Raw genomic sequence first — 27,084 nt, forward strand, 5'->3', positions numbered from 1 at the left:
ACATATATATATATATATATATATATATATATATATATATATACATATATATATATATATATATATGTATATATATACACACACACACACACATATCCACATGATTCAGATACAGGGGTAGACCGAGGCAGGGGCAGCATGAGAGCACTGAGAGTGGGAACATGGGACTAACAATCTGGTTCTGACAGGATGGGAGAAGGCATGGGGGATATCTGATAATTGGGATTACAGAATGGGGAGAGGCACCCAACATTCCAATGTTGTCTAAGATAGAAGGTCTTTCTCCTTATCTGGATCATCATGATTAGGAGGGGCAGGGGTGGTGTTGCAGTATTGACCAGAATAATTAGGAATTGAGGCAGAACAATTCAGGGAAACTGAGGCAGGACAATTTTGGGAAAGTGAGTCAGAACAATTAGGGAAACTGAGTCAAGGCAATAAAAGAGAACTGTAGCACAACAGGTGTAGGGCAAGGAGTTGTGGGAATCCCCTTCTGGTCAGCACAGGTGCTTTATAAAAGAATTTGTGAATTTGAAAAGTTAGACTGGCAAAAAGAAGTTTATTTTGGCATTGGGAAGTTAGCCTTTGCTAGGAAAACTGACTTCTAAGTGACAAGGTCCCGACAGAGAAATAAAGGACCAAGCAGAGAAATACTGACAGAAAGGTAAAGTCCTGTTAGGGAAATAGGTGAGAGAGATAGAGAAGAGTTAATGCTAAAAAAAAAAGAATGTCTTTTCAGAGGGCAGAGAGTACTCTCAGGCAGCCATGCCAAAGGAGATCCCTTGGCCTGGCATGATTCCTGCTTTGTCCTTTCTGCAAGGAATGAGCCCAGTTGCCCCTTTTTATTATTGAAACTTTGGCTAGAGGTCGGGGCAGTTTGTGTTAAAATCAGACCAAAATCTTCCAATTGAATGAATAGGCCTAGACTAATCTTCAACTCAATAGAGGGTGTAATCAGTAGTGAGTGTTATCAATGGGGGTGTGTTGGTCTCCTTTAGGATAACAAAATGAAACTACTTGTCTTGATTCCCTGGGGTGGATCTTTTGTAAAGGGAAGGGTTCAAGGAGAGTCTCTCCTTCCAGGAGTTTCTATCTCATACTCCGCCCCCCCCAAGTCAGAGAGAGAAAGAAAGGCTTCCCTCATCATTGGGAGTTGTCCTTTCTCAGAGATCGTAATAGATCCCCTTTTTGCTTTTTACCTTGAGAGTCTCTGATTTTAATTTGAGTAAGGATCACTGTCCTCCACTTATATATATCTAAAAATATATGCAAATTTTTCTCAAGGATAAAAGGGTCACAAGTAGAAAATGTTTAAGAAGTCCTGCTTTAAGTCACAGAAAGTTTAACAGAAAAAAAAATAGAAACTGCATTAGAAAGTAGTTCATAGATTACCCATTAAGCAGTTTACATATTCTCACTGTATTAAGATAGCCAGGAGAACCCCATTTTCTGAGATGGGGACATCTCATGGAGCTATCGGACACATGCTTTGGCCTCTTGTTTAAGTACATATGCTATAAGTCTTTCTGAGATGACAGGGCCATTCCTTATTGGTGGTTCCCGGCAGGGTTTTGTCAAAAAGGAAAAGTTTTCCTTTTGGTAGCCTACAAGAGAAACCAAGAAAGAATTGATTGACCTCAGCAACTGAAAGCCCTACTTGGATATTTCTTCTGCCTTTCTGTTTTTTTATCTGAGCAGATTCATGAGCAGCAAATAGAAGTTTCCTGGCTTGGTAGCAACTTGAAAAATTATCAAATTCAGGAATTATGCATTTTGGCTATCATCTAGCCAGCAGGAGGTGGTTCCCATAAAGAATCCTCCTTAGAGAAGAGCATAACAATGGACAATATTTTCATGAACCTTGAAGGAGTTAAAACATTTGCATGGATAGCTGAGAATATCTGGCTCTTGTGAGTTGCCTGCGCTGTGCAGATCCCAAGGAATAGTGAATAGAAATTTCAGTTATTTCAATAGCCCCATGAAAACCCCATGGATTTTTTGTTTGTATATTTTTTTGTTTTGTTTTGTTTTTCTTATCCTCCAAGTAATCTATAACAAGCATCATAGGTTATTATTCTATGTTTCTAGCTGTTGCTTTTGGGAGGTTTTGTATGTTAATGCAAACATGTGAATGAGTCTTTTCTACTCCATATGTACTTGAATGCAGCCATTCATTTTTATCTCCCCAACTAGAAGTAAAATTCCTTAAGGGAATAAATTGTTGTTCTTTCTTTTTTTTTTCTTTCTTTGTTTTCCTTTCTATCCCTAGCATTTAGGACAATGCATAGAAGATACTAGATAAATGCTTGTCAATTGGTTGAATGAAGGTTGATTGAAATTATAGATCTAGACAAAGCAAATCAAGGCACAATAAATTAATCATACTTTTACAAGTTAAATACAAATAAAAAAGGAACAGTTTCATCTAATTGAAGTTTCTGAATATAACATGAAAGAGCAATAAATTTGGATAGGAAGGTAAAATCCATAATAAAGAGAAAAGGTCAACCACCGCTGAATTTTTTTTTTTAGTAATCAACATGAAAAGGATAAATTTAAACTAACTTATACCTGCCAAAGAATAAAAAGAATGGAGTTGAAGTCATATTATCCCTCCAAATAATATTTTCTGCTAACTTTGTTTTTTTATGAAATATGTGCTCTAGGGATCATGTGGTATATTGATCTAGTTACACATGAAAAGTAACTTGATTAAACTCCAAAAAAATATTGATTTAGATTCTGGGCTACAAATTGTTCCTTAATTTTTAGCAAAACAGACACAATCTGCAATTTCCTGTAAATAACAACTAAAACAAAATATTAAGAAAAGCATATATGTTTGGCTGAAAGTATGTTTCACATGCATGTAGTGGACTGGAAAATGGTATTCTACTATTCTACTCTGATACATACAGCCAAGTTACAGGAAAATAAGTACTCTAACAAATTTGACTCTGCATAATTCTTCAACCGTGGGTAGATTAAGACCTCCTACTAAAAATATGTAAAAAAGGAAAGACATGGTAAGAAATTATACACATTCAAAAATCACTTGCCCATATCACTTGGAGATATTGACTCATTCACTCAATAAAGGGGAAGATACAGTACCATTTTAAACAATAATTATTTTATTTTCATTGGCGTTTATGAACTGGGAAAGTAGGGAAAGCAGTTTAGCTTTTGCATCTCTTTGCTTGTCAGGGGTGAGGAAAGCAATAAATCACTTTTGTAGAATGAGTGATTGATGAGGCATGACACTAGAGGAAAGGGAAGAAAGAGAGCTCAAATATCTATTATTGAGTACCCTTCCCTTTAACTTTCTCCTTTTTCTATCTAATAACTTTAAGGATTATAAATGTTGGTCCTAGAAAAAGATATTCTATGTAAAGTTTCATCTCAAAATTTTTATAGGGGTAGGTTTTTAAACTTCTGAAATCAATTTCCAGTGAAACTGTTTAAAAGACCTTTAACTCTGGTTATGCTATTGAAGACCATTAAAATATACAGACATTCCTGTCAGTTCCAAAGAATCAGACTTTTATTACTAGCATTGTTCTAGAAACTATTTATTATATCTGGAATATGATATTCTTCTCACTAGCATGCCTGCTGGTTTCTGGAACATATCAAGCTTGAGAGAGTCATTTTACACATTCCAAATGGCAAACGATAATAGCAAAACAGCAAGGGAACTTTCTCAGTACACTAAATGCTTACTATCAGAAGTTCCCATTATTCTTGGAGAAAGACAGAATACAGAGTTATGAAAATTCTACTATATGAATACTTACTCTGAATTACTGCTGATAAAATGCCAGATTAATGTTTCTGCATAATCTCCCCAACAAGTTGTCTATTATGGTTGCTGAATTGTTTGTTACTGTTGTTAGCTTTGCAATCCATCCTATTTAAAGCTCACTAAACTTGGAGGCTGACTGCAGTCTGGGGTAACTATATAAGAATCCAAGCATAGGACCTTTAGCCTGGATGCAAAATCACCCACTTCACAATAAATTAATAAATACACATAAAAGCTTTTGTGGATAATATCCTCTGTACAGTATATCTTATTCTATCCTTTTTTATCAGTTCTTTAGAATGTCTACTTTCTTTACCTAGCTTAGGTCAGAACTTGACTCATGCACCCTTAAATAAAGAAAATTGGTCATGATTATGGCTGCCTCTTATAATCCTTAAAGCATTCCTTTGAATAAATTTAATCTTATAGAAGTATTGGCAGAGAAAAACAAAAATAGTTATATTTTTTGAAGAAAAAATTTTACTTATCCTTTCTTTTATATATCTTAAACAATTCAGTATTGTACTTATACCTAATCTATTTACAAATAGTTAATATAATTCCTTTATAAATAGTTAGAAGACTTCTTTATACTTTGGATCTCTTCTTACCTTTGGCCAAGATGCTTCACTGAGAACTTAATTCTACCTGCTCTGGAACTACAACTTCCAAGGCCCTGCTATCAGATTGTTCAATTTGACACATGAACCACTACCTAATTGGTCCCAGAAATGTTTCCCATTTCACCACTATCTTTCTTGCCTGCTGCAGCATACACACCTACCTTCTTTATCTCCAGTCTTTTCCAGCTATGTAATCACAATGAAATTAAGACTGCTACTGTTATTGGGAAGTGTAAGCTTACTGCTGCCAAAATACGCCTCCCTCCCTTCTACAGGATGTCTCTCCTTTAAGAAAGTAAGCTCCTTGAGAGCAGGGTCCTTTTGATTTTTGTATTTATATTCTCAGCTCTTACCATAGTGTTTGGTATACGGTAAGCTTTTTGATAAATATCCTACTTTCCCTTCCCTTCTGTCCTTTTTTCCTTTTCTTTCTTCATTTCTCCCTTTCTTTTTTTCTTTCATTTACTACAGGGTGAAAAATGGCCACAAGTTTTTAAAGACTGAGACCCACAGACCAAAATAAAACACAGAGGTGTTTTCTTAATGAAAAAAAGTCCACTGAGAAGATAGTTTGTTTGATCTTTACATCCAAAATGCAAATTTAAAATATTTGTGCAATTGAGTTAATTTTTTTTAATTTGTATCCCTAGCACTTAGCAGACTGTAGGCAAACAGGCAGGTTAGTGCCTGGTACCTGATAGTATCTTAATAAATATTTAATAAATAACTGACTGATATATCAATTTATCCATCAAAATTGGTTTGGTCTTAAATATTTTCCAAATTCTCCTTTTTAAATTTGCTACCTTTATTGTAATGCCAGAGAAAATGAGGCAAGATAGAGAATAGAGAGTTTTTACTATTTTATTTATTGGAGAGCTTAATTGATTGACTTAATTGGATTCTCATCTCAAAGTATCCAGTATTGAATGTGAGGACTCGAAGTTTTTTAATAGGACTTCAATGAGAAGAGAAACGACAGAAGGCAGAGAGTGGAAATTTTCAGGAACAGACCATAAATTGGGTTCTGACAGATTGGGGGTGAGAACTATAAATTCTTACTAATTGGGAGATAAGGAGGTACTCAACTAGAGACAGAAAGTCTGGAGAGAGAGAGGTAGATGCCAATTAGGTATCTGAGATAGGACATCTGGAGTCTTATCTTTTGGAATACCAGAGTGGCCAGCTTTCTACAACCCTCATTATCTTAGCCCTAATGAACAGAAAAGGGGGGTGGGGAGCATAGCATACCTACCCCAGGGAAACTGAGATATTATAATTCAGGGAAACTAATGCAGGGAAACTGAGGTAGAACAATTCTAGGAGACTCTAGTATAACATAATACCACATGGCCATTCAAGCATAACATACCAATTTGGAGACTCTGGTACTTCATAAATCCATTTTTGGTAAAGTAGTTTGAACTTTGTGCCAGAAGGTTGTTCTCATGGCCATATTAGAATCTTCTACCACTACACAGCCATCAATTCAAGTAGAATTTAGCAAAGATTTGTCAGATGCAAAGTTTTAAGATTCATTTTTTAAAAATATTCATTCAAAAGAATTGTTGGTTAAGCAAGAAAAGCATTCTATCATTTTAACTTTATTGGGAGCTTAATAAATGCTTATTGTTTGTTAATCTATTAATCAACTTTATTAAGCTCCCACTCTGTGCCAAATCTTATGCTAGAGGAAAAAAATTCAAACAATCCATATTTGTAAGGAAAACATTTTAATAAAGGAAAAATTAACTTAATATGTATCCTTAACTTTTACAGACATAAGGAGGGGAATATAAAGAATAATCTCTTAATCTGTGCATTATATCATATAAGTCAAAATAATTAAATTAATAACGAACTCTTCAAAAAAATTATCTGGACAGATTAGGCTCAGGTAGGCAGCCATGTAAGATGATAAATGAGATGTTCTAATTTTTTTTTTTTTGCTTTGACTGGCAAGCCACTTTTTTCCATAGTAAAAGTTATAACTTTACTATGACATTTGCTCTCAAGTGGATTACAACAGTTTTCATCAAGAAGTCATTATAATGGAAATAATGTTAGACATATTAAAAGAATCATGGTTATTGTTTTCCTTAATCAGTGACATCCAAGTATGGTATTTTAATTTGCATATGAATTGGGTTTAAGTGAATCAGATTTGCACAAAGTCATCAGCCTCAATAAATTCTTCTCATCTGCCTATCCTGCCAGAGCAAGTCTTCACAACAATTTATCACCGTTTTGACTCTCATCAGTTACCCTCAACCTGGTTTGGCCTGCCTACCTAGGTAGGCAGGGTGTGGTCATTGTGCACACTACAATTTTTGGAGCCACTGGTGAAAGTTGTCTTGATATCAAAAGTGGATAAGTAGCTCTTACAAGGGATCCACAAGTCCTCATGACAGAGGGACTAGTCCTCCTAGAACATATAATACGCCACTTAAAGAATTAAGAAAAAATACAATGCATATGCATAAAAGCCAAAATTCCAACATTAAAAATTTGGCCTATTTCTCTAAGCATGGGTTTCTCATTACAAATTAATGATGAGAAATATATCTTTTAATTTTTGCTTATCTCCTAAAAAGTTGCAAAGACTAAAAAGATTCATGCTAAGTGTAAGGAATTGTTCTCAATTAAAATAAATGCTGATGATTTTTATTGCTGACTAATAAACTCTCAACACTTGGAGTTCAGATTTCAAATTCCAACAGATTTTTAACTGTAATGGCACATATGGGCCAACCCTGTAATTTGTCAAAATTATTCTCTCAATAAATTCCCAGATGTGCCATATTCATGAGTTGATGAGTAACTATAAAGTAAGGATTAAGATATAATTAAGTTAAAATATTTCCCAACAGTTTCTGAAACTCAACATTTTTCAAACAATTATTAGAATGAAAACAAGTCATCTGCATTTTCAGTTATAGCTACACTCTAATGTATGTAATTATTTAAAACATGTAGATGATCTATAATTTTTGGTATTATTTGAAAAAGTAATCTGTAAAATGCATCTGGGAGAAACATTTAAGTATAAGTTTTAGAATAAAGTGTATTTCTACAGTAGACTGGTAGCTTAAATTATGTCATTTCTTCTTACTCTGATAAATATGTATTTGACTTTACTTATTATTACATAGGAGACCACTGCTAAGAAGTGCAGTTAACATAGCTATCAAATTTTAATATCATTTCTTTTATGTGACCAGTAGTGTGATTTTCTGTCATTACCAAGATGGTAAGAATTGAAATAGGAAGATAAATGTGTTGACATATTAGATAACCATATACTGTTTAAAAGACACAAAGGTAGCTTCAAAGGGGAAACAAGAAACTTTACTTCAGGTCCTCTGTCACATCATCAATTATAGGGTTGTCACACTAATGACTTAGTTAAAACAGGGGGACAGTGACAATGGGTCCATTCATCTTGCTCTTTTCTGGAGAAGGCTCACCTGTATCCTGCTTCCTTCGGTCTCTTTTTACCAATCTCCTCCCCAGCTCTAGCTCTCCATGACAGTTGAGCTGAGAAATGTTACCTATCTATCATCCCTTTCTTACTGAAAGGCACCTTGACTGCAGTTAATAACTATAACAAGATAAAACAAGATACTCCCCACCCTTTGGATTCTGTTCCTTTTTTATTAGGCTCAATCTCTATTGGGGATGGGGACACAGATCTGTGTGTTGACTGTGCAGGGAAACCAAGGAAGATCTTTTAGTTTAGTTTTTTATTATTTAGCGATTTTGTTTTTCTGCTTCAAAAACATGAATTCAAACTTCCATATGTATGATTACTCAAATATATATGACATCAGAATATGAAGAATTAAAAACTGGCTATCTTTTAGAGAAGTTCTGGTCTTCAAAAAAAAAAGGGGATTCTATTAGAATCTACAAACTCTAGCTAGTGAGCTTGATTTTAATTTCTGGGGAAAACTTGGAATAGATCATAAAAAAGATAGTGGTCATTTAGAAAAGAAAATTGTGTCTACAAAGATCCAGGATGGCTTCATCAAGAAAAAAAAGTTCCACATAACCATATTTTTTTTTCTTTTAACAAGATTTTAAAACTGCTAGATCAAGTAAAAATTTGATAGGTCTACTTAGATTAGCTAAGCATCTGATAAAATCACTCATGTTATGTTTATGGAAAAGATGACAAAATGATGGCAGAACAAAATTTGATGGCATTTCCCTTGAAGGAAGGGAAATAAGTTTGATCACTGGCTCAAACACTAAAGAGCTATACAATCCTCAGCAAGTATAATTTTATTTTATTTGTTTGCCTCAGTTTCCTCTCCTGTAAAAATAAGATAGTTTACCTGAAGGGTTTCTAAGGCCTCTTACAGTTCTAACTCTATGATCCAATATAGGCTGGATGAAAGTACACTAAGGTATATGTGGATGGTTAATTGATTATCATAGTTTATGAAAGATATTAATAATCTGGAAAATGACCACAGAAAGACAAGAATGCTGAATACTGAAATATTGAATACTGAAAACTATTAATTATATATTGTATGAGACTTGGTTGAAAGAAATCAAACCTAGAGAGACTCAAAGATAAGATGATGATGGCTGTCTTCAAGTATTTTGAATAGCTAACATATAGAGTTAAGGAATAGTTTTTTTTTTTCCTTTGTACTAGAAGAAAAATCTGGAACCAATTGTTGAAGTTTTACAAAACAGATCATTTAAATTTGATGTCAGGAAAAGTCTAATGATTTAGAGTTATCTCAAAGTGGAATGGATTGCCGCTCAGAAAGTAAAATGGTTTACTCATTAGAAATCTTCAAGAAGCTGGTTCAATGACTAATCAACAAGCACTTATTAAGTGCCTTTTATGTGTCAGGCACTCCACTAGGTCCTAGAGATAAAAGGCAAGAATGGTACTGTTTCTGAAACTTCTTAGGTATGTTTATGGGCATGTTTCTGGGTATGCATTGGATTTAATACCATGGAGGCTTCTTTCAAGTCTAAAAGTTTATAGGATATTTTTATTATTTATATAATATTATTTATATATTTATGTTTATATTATATTATTTATATTATCATTTCTAAGGTTTAGGATTTTTTAGATATATGGATGGAATGAAAATAAAATTTCACTTGAACGTTAAACTATTAAAGCATTTCATTAACAATGTCCTGAAGCAATAGTCTCAATGGACAGACAGTATGGCCTTGGGTATTTTGTGTGGCAGATATAAAATTCGCTTTGCAACTGAAAATAGTCTCTTACAAATAAAATGCCTGGAAGGAACCCTAAAATTGTTCAATGTATTAAATTGTTGGACAGTATGACAAGGCATTTACTGTTTTTTAATAACTCAACCATTTTCTTAGCAGATGATGCAGAACCAATTATAGCTATTAAACCAATTTAATCATCAAAAACAAATGACTACTAGATTATAATAGCTTGGCCAATTTCCTGGGTGTTTTCCCTTAAAGCCAGTCTTAATTTAATTGTTTTTCTTGAATGTTTTGGAGTCCTCTAGATAGACTTGATTGTACTTCAAATACAAAGTTTAAATGATTAGAAAATAGTTTTATTTCTTTAAAAAATTAAATATAAACCAATTCTTAAGTCTTATGACCAAATATTATTTCTTATAATATTGTCACTTAATATTTTACTTTGGTAGTTTCTGGTTAAATAAATGGCACATTTTGAAGTTTTAAATAAGTTTCTTAAATTATTATTTCTAATTTCAACCACTTTAAAAACCATACTAGCAAGGCCAAGTGATATAACTAATTTTGTACTCAAATACTAAGAAGTTTTTTGCTAATATGCAATAATAGGAGTTTGAAAAAAGGAAATAGTATTGCATATAATCTTAATTTGATCTTTAAAAGATCCTTCAATGATCAATAAATATAGCTACTTGAAAATAAAAAATAAGTTAATTTTATTTAAAGTAATAATGTAGCCATGGCTCTTTATGTTTTAAAAGGCCATTTAACATATAAAATTTAGTTAAGTCTCTTCCTTCCCTTTGGGTAAATTAGGATTTTCACTACCTACTCCAAGGAATAAGCCATTCCTCCTTCTTTTCATCCTGGACTGAATTAAACCATCTTTTAAAATTGTACTTAGTATTTTGTTTTCTCATACTTTTAAAAAGTATTTTCCACTTTTAAGTTTATGTCTTGATTTTTTATTTGTTCTTGGGGATGCTGCATCTGTTTCCATATTTTTGACACATCATAGGATCATAAGAGATGTAAATGATTTATTAATTACCTCCCTTTCATTGTACAGAAGACTAATCCCCCCACATGTCAAGTGGTTTGCATAAGATTACATAGCAAGTAAGTAGTAAAAGGTGAATTTGAACTGAGACCTTCTGTCTTCAACTTTAGTATATTCTCTTCCAGTTGAAAGGTAATTGTGGTATCCTCTGGGACCCCACACCACAGAAAATAAAAACTACGCTGGCATTTTATTCTTATTGTCTCAAATGCCCAGATATATAAGTCCTAGGAGATGGAATGCAATCCAATTGAACATATTATTTTCTAGGTTTGAGAAAATCCTAATAAGAAAATATCTTCAACATATAAAGATTGACACACTCTGTTCTGCAACTTAGAATACAGTCTGACCCCTAAGAGGTTAAGTAATTTGCTCAGTATCACAGAGATATTAGGTGTCATTGGCAGGGCCCCAACCCAAATAAGCTGATACTCATATATTGTTCAACTTCTCATGAACTCAGAATCACGGGAATAAAGAAATCAAAGGAGAGAAGAAGAGAGCCCAATAAAAGAAGGATGAAGAGGAGATACAAGTCTGCCAGAGGAAATGAAGCAAATAGTAATTAGGAAAAAAGAAAAACCTTGATTTCCTCAGTCAATGGGATGGTTAGATATGTCTATACCATATCTTCATTTATTTTCAGAAAGTAGTGCTTCAGGGTACATATCATATTACCAGGATATTTCTACTCTATAGTTCATTTTATGCACTTGCTTAAAATGCCTTATGTTTCATGAATTAAGAACAAATTAAACTGAGCAAAACAATATTAGTGCAGTCATACTTTTTCTTTCTCTAAAGAGTTCAGAAAGCTTTCTCAAATCCCATTTGTTATATATGGCAACATAATAACAAAAAAAAAAAAAAGACTGGCAAAATACAGATTTCTCTTTCAAAAGCACAGTCCAATATTTGAGACTTGGGGTATGACTAAATGTAAAATGTAGGGCTCTGAATTTTCCTTTGTTCTTCACTTTTTAACATAACATAAAAACCTACCTCAAATCAAATGACTTTTTTTGTTAGTGAAATAACTTGTTCCCAAAATAAAAACGCATGGAATAATTTTTGATGATTAATTCATATGATTTGAAAATAGACAATGATTTATACAACATATATAGAGCCTATTTGTTTGTCTCCCTCAGGTTAAGAAAAATTACTATGTTCCATTTAGTAATAAACCATAGGGGGGGAAAAAGAGATTCACTTTTGTTGTTATACTTCGGAAATATCCCGTCACATGTGCAATTTTCTAGTATTACATTATCTAGTAGTATCACATTGAAATAGAGCTTATTATTTCATGGATTCAAATATATGAGAGCAAAATTGTATTTTCCAAAAATAAATACAATGATACTTCAACTAAAACAAGCCTATCACTGAGCCTCTAGCAACAGCTTCTTGCAACAAACTCAATGTAGGTGATCTCTCATAATTACCTGAATAATTACCTGCAACAGCAGCTGAACCTGTTCAACAACACAACCAAGGCCAGGTTCCATATTCCATATTTTCACGACAGTTTTGGAGTTACAGAAGATGGAGCAAGGCTTGGCCATATCCAGACCCTATTGAATCCATCTAAGGCCCGAATGAGAGCTCTGGGGCTCCTGCTTCCCTTCTTTTGCCTTCTCCTAGCTCTGAGGATCTCCACACAGTTCATGGGCCTTCCCACAGCACCTGGGAAGGTTCCTAAAATAGTAATGTTAGTTCCCAACATAAATTCATATACTAAAGTGATTTGGTTCTGATGGTCAAAGTGAATTTTATATTGGTGTCTGTGTATTTCCTATGCCTAGAGTAGGGACAATACTATTCCTCCAAAACCCAAGACTCCACCATGATATGATGAGTGTTGAGGCTGCTGCCTCAATTGTATCCCTTTCTCTGTCCCACATTTTCTTTTTTAAAAAGAAGAGAGCAATCTCCAGCCATAGTGATCTACTAAGGCAAGTGATAATAGAACTGAAATGGCATTTCTTCTGGCACAGTCCTTATCAGGGCATTTATCCCAGGACCTAGTCAGCCAAGCATGAAGTTACATGTAATCAGGACTATGATCCCAGAGCCATAACCAGGAACACTGGTACACAGAGCATATCCAATTGTAATGATAGAAACCTTCAGATATGAAATCTCATCCCATGGCTCAGGTGACAGAGAAAGGAGGGAGGGGGAGGGGGGAGAGAGAGAGAGAGAGAGAGAGAGAGAGAGAGAGAGAGAGAGAGAGAGAGAGAGAGAGGAGAGGAGAGGGAATAGAGGGGAGGGGAGGGAAGTGGAGGGGAGGGGAGGGGAGGGGAGAGAGGGGAAAGAGAAAGACAGAGGCAGAGAGAGACAGAGAAGATAGAGGAGGGAGGGAAGAAGGGAGGGGGAGGGGGAGACAGACCACATGGCCTCTCCCATTCCAGACTAATTTTCATTCTGGTCTGAACTGGGACCACTTTTTGACTTCACCCTAGATTACTAATCAATGTAAATGACAACCATGGCCTATGGCAAAAGGATATCAGCACTTTTCATTGCTTTGTGCTACAAGAATTATATTCCTACCTCAGAGTTATCATTGGTCCAGACTTGACCTTCTCCCCACTGACAATGTATACTGAAAGGCCATCTTTAATTTTGCTATCTACAAATGAAAATTGCAGAACTATACAGCAACTACAATACGTACCATCTCACTCAATTTTCATAGTTACTGTAAACAGAACCCTATCAACACAATTGTGTTTTGTCTAATACACAGATGTTTCCCTTTTCAGTTAAAAAACCAACATATTAACAATTCTATGTATTTTTCTCCCAATAAATATTTCTTCTAATAGTCTAATAAATATTTCTTCTAAGAAAAAATAAGATGGGAAATTACTGCCTGATTCCTTGAGTATTCTTAATGCAGCATACTCTGCCATATATCTGTCATATAACTTCCTTCTCACAGCCTGGTCTGATTTTCCTCAGTGTTAGTTCTATATCTTACTTTGCATTTACATTTTTTGTGGCCTATGCCTACTTATCTGAATTCATGCATCTTCCCCAAGTGATAACCTCCTTGAGGACAGAAACTGTCTTATTTTTATCACTAAGTATCTGAGACCTAACATGATGCACTGCAGTTATTGTGTTTGTTGATTGACCATTTGTCCCTCCATTTTCTAATTAACTCTTGAGGAATAAAATTCTAAAACGAAAGAAAACCATTTATGTACATATACAGAAACATAATCTTATTAAAATTAAATTTTGTGAACTATATACATAGAGTAAGCTATAAATCAGGGCTTCTTTAATTTTTTTCCACTTATCATCCCTTTTTATATGAGAAATTGTTATGCGAATTCAGGTATATAGGTTTATAAAATAGGTATACAAAACAAATACTGATAATAAATCACAATTTCACTGCCCCCACATTCAATTACACAGTCCCACATGGGGTGGTAACATATAGTTTAAGTAATTTTTTTATAAACAATTAGATACTTTATAAGGTGGGCTTTGCTTAAAGGCTTATCTCTGTTAAAAAGGTAGAATAGTTCAGTGTTGAAGATGAGACAGGAGATGTCTGGGTGAATGTAGTATAAAACTAAAAAGCAATAATACTATTGCAAAAATCCCAAATACACTATCCTCTTCATTTCAAAGAATCTGGCATAAAGGATTTTGAATGGGTGCTGTGTATAAGTTTTAGGATATACTCCTTTGAAAAGTGTAAGCCTCTAGATCACATTTACCTTTCTATATATATGCTAATTTTTGCATTTTTAAATGAGTGGGAAAAAAGACTAAGTTAGCTTTCCATTTCAGAATTGGAAATTTTTCTAAAAACCTTAAATAACAAAACAGTTTTTAAGCGCTTGTTTAGAACTGATTTTACATTGCAAGAAGATTTAAATCAATAGTACAGTTGCTGAAGTAATTTATCTTTATTCAAATTAGCACTTTATAATCATGGCTTCTTCATAATCAGGGACACAAAAAAGCTCTGCTTTTCTTTCACAAGGTGAATGCCATGATTACTTGTTATCCAAGTGAATTAGACTTATATTTTACACACAGCCACTCATACCATCTTGTAAATCCAGGCAATACAGACATTCTACAACTAAGAACAATATATAACAGCAAAGTCAATTATTAGGTAAGGATTTTTTCAGAAGATAAGATGAAATCCTTTTCTTAACAGAGTTAACAAAAATATTAAAAAGAAAATATTAAATTTTAAAAAGGATATACTATCAAGCTAAATGAGAATTTAAAAGCTGATGATTACCTCACCAATTTCCTTGGATAACTACCTGTGAATCCGATTATTTAAACTAGATTTTGCAAACATCACAACAGAAAATAAAAAGAATAATTCATTTCTGAAAGCTTCAAAGGTCAATATGCCAGCATGATGGGGTAACTAAAGTATTAGTACTAGTTAGAAAGATTATGACACACAGTAGCATTGTGAACCTACAAGATCATTTTCATCTAAAGCCCTACATGAAACTCTCTAGAGGGCAGAACTTTGGAGAAGTATCCCTGAAACAAGTATACTTGAAAAATGGTGTTAACTCAGTGGAATTGATGAGATGATTGTTCTCTAATTCACATATATACTTAGTACTTAGCAGGGTGATATAATGATTTGCTAGTCCCCACATATTCAATATACTGTATATACTGTAATGATGTAATTGTAATAGGGTATTTAAACTGGGGTCAAAGTCAGATTGGGGGGGGGTAGAGAGACTGGTTGATACTGTCAAACTGTCAGACTGCTGGATGAGAGTGGGTTAGACTGAGACTGGATCAGACTATGACAGACACAGACTATGTAAGAGACAATAAAGACTTTGAACTCTATTCTTGTCCATTCTTGTGGTGTCTATCCTGGTGAGACTAAGGCCCTTCCAGAGGATCTCCAGAAAGCTAGCCCAAACATTACATTTTGGAGCCTGAATGTGAGGACCTATACTCAGCAATTTGACTGACAGGATCCTAAGTTCAGTAGAAAAGTCCCCAGTGACCAGAAAATAGGGTGGGCATAAAAATAGACAGGAGGAAACTTTAGTAAGGGCTAAACTAGTCACGGTTTTTAGCTGAAATGGGGCAAATATTAAAAACAAAACAAAAACAAAAAAAAGAATCTTCCCCACCTCAAGGATATATGTAGAATGCATAGTTAAGTTAATAAAGAAGCAAGTTTTGTTGGTAACTTGGAAGTAGATCACTGGACTCTTAAATCTCCTTGGCTATCTAAGGAAGAAAAATTAGAGTGAGATATGTGGGAAGTAGTGGGAGAGCAACTAATTGAACATTATGAAGCTATGGGTCCTGATTCAATTCCTGAAAAACATTCCTTATATACAAAAGAATACAATTGGCTTTAAAGAATCTCACAAGTTCTAAGAAAACAGCTGAAAAGCATGGAGAATTAATTAGACAAGAACAGCTCTGATGAACTTAAGGGGTGTAGTGCTTCTCACTTTCACAGCTCAGTTAAACTTGAGCAGGTGCCATTAAGGCATTCCTCATTTTGACCCTCCTTCCTCAATTTCACCCTCCTGGGTGGAGGAAGGAGAAAGAGGTAGTAGGGCAGTGACACCATCAGCAGCACCCATACAGCAGTTTTGTCCACCCCCTATGACACGATTACAAAGGGCAATAATTAAAGCTAAAGAGGATGGACAAGTCTGATTTTAAAATACAAACATACCCTGTGATTGACGAGTTTGACTCTTCAAGTCAAGAAAAAAGAAAATATACTTTGTTTAATCTAGAAAGTATCAAAGCTCTGAAAAAGGCTTGCACTCTTTAAGGGTCTACATCATCTTATATTAAAATGATATTAGAGAATTTAGCTTTTGAAGTTTTAACCCCGAATGTTTGGAAATCTATAGCAAGGACATGTTTAGAATCTGGACAAAATTTGTTGTGGCTTTCTGAGTATAGTGAACTCTGTAGGATACAAGCACAACAAAATAGGCAACCTGGAATTAATATAACAGTCACCTCTGATCAACTAGAAAGTTTAAATCTTTATGCAGACTATTTAGCACAGATTAATTACCCTTTTATGCATATGAGCAAATTGTTTCTGCAACTATCAAAGCATAGGGCACCCTCCCAGGTAGACAAGATAGAGAGGAAGCCTTCACAAAAATAGCACAAGGTCCAAATGAACCTTTTCTGATTTCATGAGATGTCTGCAGACAGCTGTTATATGAATTACTGGTGAAAATATAGCAACAAATCTTCTACTGGGTCTATATCCCAAAGAGATTTTAAAAAAGGGAAAGGGACCTGTATGTGTAAGAATGTTTGTGGCAGCCCTCTTTGAGGCGGCAAGAAACTGGAAACTAAGTGAATGCCCATCAATTGGAGAATGGCTGAATAAACTGTGGTATATGAATATTATGGAGTATTATTGTTCTGCAAGAAATGACCAACAGGATGATTTCAGAAAGGCCTGGAGAGACTTACATGAACTGATGCTGAGTGAAATGAGCAGGACCAGGAAATCATTATATGCTTCAACAACAATACTATATGATGATCAGTTCTGAGGAACGTGCCCACTTCAACAATGAGATTAACCAAATCAGTTCCAATAGAGCCATAATGAAGCAGCTACATCCAGGGAAAGAACTCTGGGAGATGACTATGAACCACTACACAGAATTCCCAATCCCTCCATTTTTGTCCCTGCATTTTTGATTTCCTTCATAGGCTAATTGTACACTATTCCAAAGTGTGACTCTTTTTATACAGCAAAATATCTGTTTGTACGTGTATGTGTGTGTGTGTGTGTGTGTGTGTATGTATGTATATATATATATATATATATAGTATTTAACTTATACTTTAACATATTTAATAGTATTGGTCAACCTGCCATCTGAGGGAAGGGGTGGGGGAAAGGAGGGAAAAAGTTGGAACAAAAGGATTTGCAACTGTCAATGCTGAAACATTACCTATGCATATATTTGTAAATAAAAAGCTATTAAAAAAAAGATTTTACACACCACTGGCATACCCTTTAATCCTCAAGGACAGGCAATAGTAGAGAGGAGAAACAGAGACATTAAGACACTCCCCAAAAAACAAAAGAAAGGGGGAGCCACAGGTAACCTTAGAGAACTTCTAAATCTAACCCTTTATACTATTAACTTCTTGATTTTTAAGATGCACTGGCTCCGGCAGACACGTTTTATAACCCACCGGAAGGGCAGTGTCCAGTGCGAGCAGCTCCACTATCTTTAGATAATCACCAGGTGATGTGGAGAGATCCAGAAAGTGGTGAATGGAAGGGACCAGATAGGCTAACTGTTTGGGGGAGAGGGTTTGCTTGTATCTCTACAAGGAGATACTTGGAGAAAGAATCAAATGGGTGCCAACGAGCCATATTCCCCTCCATGGACAAGGGAAGACCCAAGAAACATCAGATGACAATTGAGTCATGAACATCAAAAACTGTTGATGAGACTGTTGCAGGACTTCAAAAATCTGCAGGAATTATTGGATTCCCTAACATATGATGAGCCTGTTGCAGGGGAGGGGAGATTGGCTGAGACTCTCAGACTGCTGGAGGAGACTGGGTCAGACTATGACAGACACAGACTGTGTAAAAGACAATAAAGACTTTGGACTCTTTTCTTGTCCATTCTTGTGGTATCTATCCTGCTGAGACCAAGGCCCTTCCAGAGGACCTCCAGAAAGCTAGCCCGAACATTACAAAAACCACTCTGCAGCCAGCAGCCTATTCTAAAAGATCTTCAAGGGAAGATTCTGGGGAGGCAGCAGGGATGGCTAATTGTGAAAAATGTTGCCTAGCAGAGCATGGTCCTCTTCCTGGTGTCACTCCCATATCTCAGTATTTCTGTGACCCACTGGACTAGAAATGCCTCTGGAGCTGGGGATGTCTATGGCATATTGGGGAAACTGTTTACATATGGATCCATTAGTCTCATTCAGTCCTCTAGGAGCCTCTAGTCCAGTCAAGGGTGACTGGATCCCAGGGAGACACCTACCCCAAACACATAAAAGTCAGTAATAACTCTTGGCAATAACTCCCTTCACCGTGACCTCACTGCATAACTAGGACTCAGTGAGTTTCCCAAGTAAGATACAGGCCAAGTCCCTCAAAAGCTTCAAGAGTTCTTAAGCATTCCAAGGGTTCTGGAGGTCTCAGTCCACTCAGAGTCTCCCAAGGTAGGATTAGTTTGTATAATACACAACAGATACTTGGAAGCCCAAACTGTCCACTTGCCTTCAATGGAGTAAGAATAAGTCAATTAAGAGGCTCTTATATAATGGATACAGTGGATAGACATTTGGATTGGGTTTAAATCTTGCTTCTGGTGTGGGAAGAGTTTCTCTCAGAGTCTATCAGGGGTCCTGAAATTTTTTAAATAGGGGGCCAGTTCACTGTCCCTCAGACTGTCGGAGGGCAGGACTATAGTAAAAACAAAAACTTTGTTTTGTGGGCCTTTAAATAAAGAAACTTCATAGCCCTGGGTGAGGAGGATAATCGTGCTCAGCTGCCGCATCTGGCCCGCGGGCATAGTTTGAGGGCCCCTGGGTCTGTCTCTGACACTCTCTCAACTCCAAGACCTTGCCACTGAGGATACTGAAAGAAAAGATATCAGCCATGGAAGGTATGGGCCCCAAAAGCAAAGAGAAGCTCCACAAGCTGGTGTCTGGTGAGGCTCATGGCAGCAACTGACAGCCACTCTGAATTCAGCAAAGTAATTCTGAAAAAAAGACCTGAGGAAATCACAGAGGAGCAAACACAGCTGAATGGCCATGTATGTTAAGACTGAAGGGAAGCAGGTCCAGTAGGAGCCAAGAAATGACATCGCCAGAAAAGGTTTGCTGCTCTGTCACCAGAAAGTAATGAGCTGCCCTTGCAGGCTTGCCCTGACTGCTCATATTGTCCCTCTGAGTGTTTTCTTCCAGACATATGGTTTGGTCTTATACAGTTTTTGCATATGTACCCTAATCATCAGTCATGATTATTTGCAGGTTTCTCCACCTGGGTTCCCTGAACATCTATTCTTCCCACTAGAAAGGAGGGTGTTACTCTTAAAAGAAATAAAAACTTAAAAATCAGCAATTCAAAAACATTTATGAAGCACTTACTCTGGGCAAAGAGCACTGTTCCATGTTTGGAAGATAAAAGTTAATAATATACATACACTTTCATAATCACCCTTTTCCTCACTAAGGGAAAAGAAAACCTTCTTTTCCCTTAATATTTGTACCTTCTATATGACTTCAATGCCAACTAAGTCATTTAATTTTATATGCAAAATGCAATGATTGGACCAAGTGAGTTAATTTTTAATCTATGAACTTTGACCTGTAGATGTACCTTTGAATCTCACAGCTCAAAATACTGATATTCTGCTCATCATAATTGAATCACACTTAATAATTACCTCTTTAAAATATCTATTACTCAGGTTTTCTCCAAGATAAATATTTTCCTACAAAGCATGACAAAAAATATTTTATCTCTTTAATTTACTTTTGATAGGATTTTTTTTTGGTAAAATAGTACATTTAAAATTTTCTGAGATGCTGAAAAGGCAATATAAAAATCTTCTCTGATTATCTTTCATTGACTTCTTATAATTTTATCTAGTCATGAAATACTTTTTTTTATTATAGCTTTATATTTACAAGATATATGCATGGGTAATTTTTCAGCATTGACAATTGCAAAATCTTTTGTTCCAATTTTTACCCTCCTTCTTTCTCCCCATCCCTCCCCCAGATGGCAGGTAGACCAATACATGTAAAATATGTTAGAATAGATGTTAAATACAATATATATAAACATATCCATACAGTTATTTTGCTGCACAAGAAGAATCGGACTCCTAATAATGTACACTTCAAAATAATGTACACTTAACCTTTGAAGGAAATCAAAAATGCAAGCGGACAAAAATAGAGGGATTGGGAATGCTATGTAGTGGTTCATAGTCATCTCCCAGAGTTCTTTCCCTGGGTGTAGCTGGTTCAATTCATTACTGCTCTATTGGAACTGCTTTGGTTCATCTTATTGTTGAAGACGGCCACATCCATCAGAATTGATCATCATATAGTAGTTGTTGAAGCATATAATGATTTCCTGGTCCTGCTCATTTCACTCAGCATCAGTTCATGTAAGTCGCTCCAGGCCTTTCTGAAATCATCCTGTTGGTCATTTCTTGCAGAACAATAATACTCCATAATATTCATATACCAAAATTTATTCAGCCATTCTCCAATTGATTACCTTCCACGGACTACTCTTATTCTAGAAAATCAACAACAATCAACTACAATTAACTACAATTTTTTCCTATGTTCTGTAAATGTCCTGAAGCAGAGGATCTGGACCATGTTCAAAGACACTAATAAGTTCAAAGTTCAAGTCATTAATAAGTACAAAGAAGAAAAAATGACAAATTTCCTACTTTCAAAGAGTGCTAGAACATATAACTATAAATTTATGTAAAACATCATTAAGTAAATAGGAAAAGTCAATAAGAGTAGGGAAAAAATTGAGGAGGAAGGAGCCACTTCAAGTTGGAGGGATCAGGAAAAGTATTTAAACTGAACCTTAAATGAGAAGAGGATTTCAACTAGTAAAGTACTGGGAGAAAGTCATTTGAGGTATGGATGATGACATCTGAGATGTGACATATGGATAAATGAGTGAAGACAGAAGGTGAGATGGGATTGGGAAATAATGACTAATTCAATTTTTCTGAAATAAAGCACAAGAAAATACAGCATGAGAGCTGGACAGGAAATTAGAAATCATCCTGTTTTGTTGGGATCTTTACAAAGTGTTAAGCCATTGGAGTTGATAGAGACAATAATTATCCAATTTGGCATGGTTCAACATGATTGATTTGATCTTAGACACACTTTTAGAGAGCTCATAAGTATCTAAGTACTCAATGGAGTTCACACGTTTGGGAGAGTTCAGGGTTAGGATTTTGCACTCTGGGAGATAACTCAGAATCCCTCTCTCTCCAGAAGGAAGAGTTAACCTTTGGGAGATCATATATATACAGGAAGCTCTTAGAGCTTGAGAGAGTTTTCTTAGGAACATTGACTGGGGTCGGAGAGGAGCACTCTGGGAGGAAGCCCACAAGCCCTATCTTTGAGGCAAGAGATTCATTGCATCTTCCAACTTGGTGCTGGCTGGAGGCTGAAGAAAGCAGAGGCAGAAGCCAAGGACAAAACTGCAAGAGCCTTGCAGAGAGATAGGCCTCTGAGCTAACTGGGATATATTGAAGACACAATAAAAGATCTGAACTTTTATCACCTGACTGTGTTTTTGGAAAAAGAACACCCAACACTGTTTAACTCCCCTTATCCTTGACAAAGAGAAGTAAAAATCATCTGATTAAGAAATTAAGCCACACAGCTGGGATCTGAACCCAAGTCTTCTGAAAATGAATAGTAGGGGGCAGAGCCAAGATGGTGAAGAGTAGACACTACTCTCTGTAACCCCCTCTGACCTTCTCTCAAACCAACAGCAGATTAAGCCTCTAAAACTGGTTTTGAAGTCAAATACTTGGAACTACAACACATTTCTAGAAGAAGATACTCTGGAAGAACTTCAGAACAGGTCTGTTTCAAACAGGCAGGGGTAAGTCTACCAAGCCCAGACTGTAGCACAGGGAGACCAGGGCAAGAGCTAGAGCAGAAAGTCAGAGTGTTGTAGCTTCCACTCACCTGGGAATCTTCTGTGAGCCTCTTAGGCCACTCTGTCCTGATTGTAAGCAGGCGATTTGGCAGATTAGCATTTTGTAAAAGGAAAACTGTAAACCACTGAGGCCTGGAAGTATCAGGACCCAGCTGCCTTTACCCAGCACTGGAAATCAATCAGCAGAACTGCCCAGGGAAAATTAAAGCAGCTGCCACTCCTTTGCATTGAACAGATCTCAAGCCTTTAAAAAATGAATAAAAAACAAACAAAAAAAGTACTCTCACCATAGATAGCTTTTATGGAGAGAGAGAAGAACAGACCTCAGATCCTGAGGTTCCTAAAGGCAAAGCAACTCCAGAAGAAGCTCCAAAGGGAAACACGAACTGGTTCCCATTTCACAAGGCTTTCTTGGAAGATTGCATAAAGAATCATAAAAGGATCAAAAAAATCATAAAAAGTTAGAAGAAAAATGAGGAAATGAAATAAGATTGTTGTAAGAAAGAATGGAAAAAGCATATAATGCCCTACAAAAGAGATATGAAAAAGACTCCAATTCACTGAAAAACAAAATTTGTGAAATGGAAAAATAATGCAATGAACAAAAAATTCAATTGGCCAATTACAAAAGTAGCTAAAAAGGTAACTGAAGAAAATAGTATATTAAAAATTAGAATTAAACAAATGGAAGTGAATGATTCAATAAGACTTCGAGAATCAGTCAAACAAAAACAAAAAAAAATTTAAAATAGAAGAAAATATGAAATATCTCCTAGGAAAAAGAACTTACTTGGAAAATAGATCTAGGAGAGAGAATCTAAGGATTATTGGACTTCCTGAAAGCCACGATAAAAAAAAAAAAAAAAGAACCTAGATAATTATATTACAGGAAATCATAAAAGAAAACTGCCTTGTTATTTTAGAATCAGAAGGTAAAATAGCTATTGCAAGAATCTACCAATCACTTCCTGAAAGAGACCCCAAAATTAAATCCCCAAGGAATATTGTGACTAAATTTCAGTACTATCATACCAAGAAAAAGATATTGCAAGCAGCCAGAAAGAAATAATTTAAATACGAGCCACAGTTAGGAAGCTTCCACCTTAAAGGATCAAAGGATCTGGAATCTGATATCCAAAAAAAGCAAAGGAATTGGGATTACAGCCAAGAATAAGTTATCCAGCTAAAATGAGCATTATGTTTCAGGGAAGAAGATGGACATTCACTGATATAGGGAATTTCACCTATTTCTAATGAAAAGACCAGAATTGAACAAAAAATATGATGTCCAAAGACAGAACTCAAGAGAAGCATAAAAAAGTAAAAAGGAAAGAACTCTTTAGAACTATATTTCTGTTATGGGTACTTAAAGAATGCAGATATAATTTGATTTTATTATGATAATATGAAAAAGAAACTAGAGGTGGAAAGGAAATTGTACAGGAAAAAGAAAAATGAGGTAAAATAAGGGAAATTACTTCCCTCAAAGAGGCAAAGAAAACTTGTTATAATTGAGGGAAAGAAGGGAGGGGGATGAGCACTGTGTGAATCTTACTCTCATCAGATTTGGCTCTGAGAGAGAATATCAGGCATATTTGGTATCACAAAGAAACTTGTCTCATCTTATAGAGAAATAGGAGGGAAGGGGGGAAAGAAAAGGAAAGACTAATAGAAGGGAAAACAGAAGAATTAGGGGAAACATTTATAAAAAGGAGGAGGACTATTTGAGGGAGGTGGTCATCAAAAGCAAAATACTGGGGAGGATAAAAGGGAGATAGAGAAGAGAAAAGCATAACCTAGAGTAAATAAGATGGCAGGAAATGCAGAATTAGTTATTTTAATTGTGAATGTGAATGGGATGAACTCCTCCATAAAATGAAGTGGATAGTAGACTGGATTAAAAACCAGAAACACATTTAAAGCATAGTGATATATAGAGAGTGAAGATAAAGGGCTTGGGCAGAATATATTATGCTTCAGGTGAAGAAAAAAAAGCAGAAATAGCAATCCTGATCTCAGATCAAGTAAAAGCAAAGATAGATCTAATTAAAAGACATAAGGAAGGAAAGTATAACTTCCTAAAGGGTACCATAGATAATGAAGCAATATCAGTACTAAACATATATGCACCAAGTGGTATATATAGCATGGAAATTCCTAGAGGAGAAGTAATAGAGCTGCAAGAAGAAACAGACTATGATAAAAACTATGATAGTGGAGAGATCTCAACCTTGCACTCTTAGGAGGAGATAATTGAAACATAAGAAAGAATTTAAAGAGGTAAACAAAATGTTACAAAAGGTATGATAGATCTTTGGAGAAAATTCAATGGAGAAAGAATGGAGTTTACTTTTTCTCAGTGGTTCATGGAACTTACAGAAAAATTGACCATTGGTTAGGCATAAAAACCTCAAAATCAAATGCAGAAAGGCAGAAATAGAAAATGCATTTTTTTCAGATCATGATGCAATAAAAATCACATGCAACATAAGGTCAGCAAAAAAGAGACCAAAAAGTAATTGAAAACTAAATAATCTCATCCTAAAGAATGAATGAGTGAAATCATAGACACAGTTAATAATTTCCTCCAAGAGAATAACAATAATGAGACAACATATCAAAATTTGTGGGATGCAGCCAAAGTGATTAAATTTAAAAGTTTCTATACAAACAAAACTAATGCAAACAAGATTAGAAGGGAAGCAATCAACTGGGAAAATATTTTCACATTCAAAGGTTCTGATAAAAGCCTCATTTCTAAATATATAGAGAATTTACTCATATTTATAAGAATTCAAGCCTTTTTCCAGTTAATAAATGATCAAAGGATATGAACAGACAATTTTCAGATGAAGAAATTGAAACTATTTCTAATCATATGAAAAGGTGCTCCATATCACTATTAATTTGAAAAATGAAAATTAAGACAACTCTGAGATACCACTACACACCTCTCAGATTGGCTAGGATGACAGGGAAAGATAATGAAGAATATTGGAGGGGATGCAGGAAAACTGGGACACTGATACATTGTTGGTGGAATTGTGAACAGATCTAACCATTCTGGAGTACAATTTGGAACTATGCTCAAACAGTTATCAAACTGTGTATACCCTTTGACCCCGCAGTGTTTCTACTGGGATTATATCCCAAAGAGATCTTAAAGGAGGAAAAGGGATCCACATGTGCAAAAATGTTTGTGGCAGCCCTTTTTGTAGTGGATAATGGCCAAATAAATTGTGGTATATGAATGTAATGGAATATTATTGTTCTGTAAGAAACAACCAGCAGGATGATTTCAGAGAGGCCTGGAGAGACTTAGATGGACTGATAAATGGAATGAGCCAAAACCAGATTATACACAGCAACAAGAAGACTATATGATGATCAATTCTGATGGACATAGCTCTCTCCAACAATGAGATGATTCATACTAGTTCCAAATGTCCAGCAATGAAGAAAGCCATATACACCCAGAGAGAGGCCTGTGGGAACTGAGTGTAGAACACAACATAGTATTTTCATGCTTTCTATTGATGTTTGCTTCCATTTTGTTTTCCTTCTCAGGTTTTTTTTCTTTCTAAATCTGATTTTTCTTGTGCAACAAGATAACTGTATAAAAATGTGCATATATATATATATATATATATATAAATATTGGATTTAACATATATATTTAACATATATTAGAATACCTGCCATCTAGGGGAGCAGATGGGGAAAGGAAGGAAAAATTTGGAACCGAAAGTGTTGCAAGGGTCAATGTTGAAAAATTACCTCTGCATATGTTTTGTAAATAAAAAACTTTAATTAAAAAAAAAAAAAGAAAATGAAGTCTTTTTTTCACTGCACTACACACTCTTATCACTGTTATGAATTAAGAGTTGAAAGTCATATCCAGATTATGAAGGGCCTTACAATAAAGCCTAAAGAGTTTGAATTTTATTCAGTGTTATTCAAAAACAGAGCAGCTTACCTCACTACATAGCCATATACAGTATAAATTATATATACTTTTTAAACATACATATTCTCTTGAAATCATTCAAAATTCATTAATGATTATTTAAAAACATATGTAACTCGATACTTAGACATCAAATGATATTCATAACAGTTTTGAAGGCTTATTTTTTCCTGTCAATTAAAAAAAATATCATTTGATTTATCACAATTTAAAATTACTTTATTTTGGACAATGAATTGTATCACTAAATCTATATTTCTCAAAAATCTTACCTCTAAGCACAGGGGAAGAGAAATTATTGAGCACATAAGATTTAATATGAGAAACTACTATGAGTTACAGCAAAATTTCTATAAATCAATTATAAGTCTAATTATTCCAGAAAGGGAGATGTAGTTACATAAACATATAGAAATGATTCTTGAAAGTTACTCATTGGAATATTAAAAATGTTTTACTATCACAAAAGTAATCAGGAGAGGAAAAAGTAAAGAACTATTTATCCTCCATTATAATTAAGAATAAAAAGGCTATTATGAATTAGATTTTTTAAATCCTATAGGCTTGTTTTAGTTTATTTTTGATTATCATAAAGTTCAGAAGCATAAAAACAATCTTCGTTCATTATAATTCTCAATTAAAGTAGCAAAGTTCACAAAAAATAAGTAGCATTCCATTAGCTGACTAAATTTCCTT

At 35.0% G+C, this 27,084-nt stretch overlaps 1 protein-coding gene across 1 annotated transcript in view; it reads right to left on the reverse strand.

Moving 5' to 3' along the window:
- STPG2 (sperm tail PG-rich repeat containing 2) overlaps positions 1-27,084 on the reverse strand; it is a 554,539-nt gene that overhangs the window by 176,085 nt on the left and 351,370 nt on the right. The gene's annotated exons all lie outside the window — the stretch shown is intronic.

The sequence above is a fragment of the Sarcophilus harrisii genome, chromosome 6 (genome assembly GCF_902635505.1).
Source record: "Sarcophilus harrisii chromosome 6, mSarHar1.11, whole genome shotgun sequence".
NCBI lineage: Eukaryota > Metazoa > Chordata > Mammalia > Dasyuromorphia > Dasyuridae > Sarcophilus > Sarcophilus harrisii.